Genomic DNA, 2991 nt, shown 5'->3' on the forward strand with positions numbered 1-2991 from the left:
TAGAAGGAGAAAGAATGCTCGATTTAGACTGTAAAACGAATGAAAAAGAAATTTTCGAAAACTGGTTGAATTCCTTCTTATTAGAAGCCTTTACTAATCCAAAACTTAATGAATTATCTGGAAGAGACATTTGGAATTACATAGGGTTTCATACTAAAGGAGCTATAAGAGATTATATGACATCAATAGAAAACCAAATAATAGAAGAATTAGCAACAAAAATAACAGCTTATGATAAGATATTATATATAATGATGATTCTATATAAAGAATTTTTTGGAAAAAATATTATAGATCATAAACAAGAAGTCTATAATAAAGAATATCAAGAAGCAAAAAACCATTTAGCTAACATTCACATATATGATCTATGTAATGTGGAGTCTTATATATGTGAATATAGAATACATTATTACAAATTAAAAGAAGAAGATAAAAATCATTATCTTAGTATGTATATAACAAAACTTTCATATCCTGCTAACGAATTTATTATGGGAAGATTTATAAGAGAAATAAATAGAGGAACAATTGAAAATAATTTTGGTGGAGCAACCTCTGCAATAAGAGAGGAAATAAAAGAACGTTGTATGCAAGAAGCAACTCAAAAAAGATTTACAAATATAATTAGAATTTGCTGTCAGGATAATGAAGAGATACCTCAAAAATATGGTCTTAATAAAAATTTTCAAAGAAAAAGAAAATATCAATTTAGAAAAAGAAAATACTATCCAAATTGGAGAAAAAAGAGGTATTTTAGAAAAAGAAATAACAATAAAAATAAGAAACAAAAAAGTGATTATTGCCCAAATAAAAAAGAAAATTGTAAGTGTTGGTATTGCCAAGAAGAAGGACACTATGCAAATGAATGTCCGAAAAAGAAGGATAAAAAGGATCTTACTAAACAAATAGAAATTGCTAAGTCTTGTTTTATGGAACCTTTAGAAGAATCTGATGATAACTTAGATTATATTTTTGAATATGTCTCGAAAACAGACTCAGAGACTGAGTAATAATGCTACATTTATTACTATAAAAATAACAGAAAAATTTATAAATGCTTTCATAGATTCTGGAGCAACACAATGCTTTGCTAGTTCAAATATAAAACTTGATTGGAAAAAATTAAAGAAACCATTAAGAGTTAGAATAGCTGACAAATCAATACATAAAATTGACCAAAAAGCAGAGATGGTTGAAATTTTTATTCAAAATTATAGGTTCATTGTTCCATCTATATACATGTTAGATTCTGGAATGGACTTTATCATAGGAAATAACTTTTTAAAGCTATATCATCCATTCATTCAAGAACTAACATATATAGTTTTAAAAACTCCACACGATTCTTCAATAAATCAAAAATCAAAACGTATAAAAATACCGACTACTACTATAGATAAGATCTTAAAATTTAAAATATTTTCTATATTAGAGACATGTTATTTAAATTTATACTTTCAAATAAATATCCCAAAAAATAATCTTGAAATAAAGATAGAAGAACTTTTGGATGAAATTTGTGCTGAAAATCCTTTAGATATTAAAAATACAAATAACGAATTAGTAAGCATTAAATTAAAAGATCCGACAAAAGAGATAAATGTTCCAAATAAAATCCCTTATTCCGCAAGAGATAGAGAAGAATTTTCATTAGAATGTAGAGATCTTTTGGAAAAAGGAATTATAAGATTAAGTAAAAGTCCTCATGCGGCTCCAGCCTTTTATGTCGAAAACAATAATGAAATTAAAAGGGGAAAACGAAGAATGGTTATTAACTATAAGAAGATGAATGAAGCAACTATTGGTGATGCTCATAAACTTCCAAGAAAAGATTCTATTTTAGAAAAAATCAAAGGAGCAACTTGGTTTTCATCTCTTGATGCAAAATCAGGATATTGGCAACTTCGTTTAGACGAAGAAACAAAGAAATTAACTGCTTTTACTTGTCCAACAAAAGAATCAACAAGTGTGTTGCTCTATGAATGGAATGTATTGCCATTCGGATTAAAACAAGCTCCAGGTATTTATCAAAGATTTATGGAAGAAAATCTAAAAGAGTTAAATGAATTTGTTTTAGTGTACATTGATGATATACTAATTTTTACAAAACGGGATAGAGAAGATCATCTTCAAAAATTATTAATAGTTTTAGAAAGATGTAAAGAAAAAGGATTAGTTCTTAGCAAAAAGAAAGCAAGAATAGCAAAACAAGAAATAGAGTTTCTTGGATTAATTCTATCCACTCAAGGAAAGCTAAAACTTCAGCCAAATGTCCTAGAAAAGGTAAATTTATTTCCTAATAAAATAGAAGATAGAAAACAATTACAAAGATTTTTAGGGTGTATAAATTATATTTCTGATCAAGGATTCTTAAAGAATATAACAGAATACACTAAAAGCTTATTTCCAAAAATAAGTACTAAAAAAGAATGGAAATGGGATGAAAAAGATAGTATGCAAATTCAAAAGATTAAAGAATTATGTGAAAAACTTCCAGAACTTTATATTCCAGAAGAAAATGACTACTTAATAGTAGAAACAGATGCTTCAGACATAATCTGGTCAGGATGTCTAAAAGCTAAGAAAGCTATAAAAAGTTTGGAGCAAGGAAAAGAATCACTAGATTCTAAAAATTCCCCAAAGGAATTACTTTGCAGGTATATTTCAGGGACTTTTACTCCAACAGAACAGAGATATACCACTCATGAAAAGGAAACTCTAGCAGCAATTAAATCCCTTAAGAAATGGAAAATTGATTTACTACCCAGAGAATTTACATTAAGGACAGATTCAAGCTACCTAACAGGTTTCATACGATATAATTTAAAAGTTGATTATAATCATGGACGATTGGTAAGATGGCAATTATTTTTGTTACAATATCCAATAAAAATTGAATATATTAAGGGTGACAAAAATGTTATTGCAGATACATTAACAAGAGAATGGAGTTCGTCTACAACGCATTAGATCAAGAAATTCAGAAAT

The sequence above is a fragment of the Arachis hypogaea genome, chromosome 19 (genome assembly GCF_003086295.3).
Source record: "Arachis hypogaea cultivar Tifrunner chromosome 19, arahy.Tifrunner.gnm2.J5K5, whole genome shotgun sequence".
Taxonomy (NCBI): domain Eukaryota; kingdom Viridiplantae; phylum Streptophyta; class Magnoliopsida; order Fabales; family Fabaceae; genus Arachis; species Arachis hypogaea.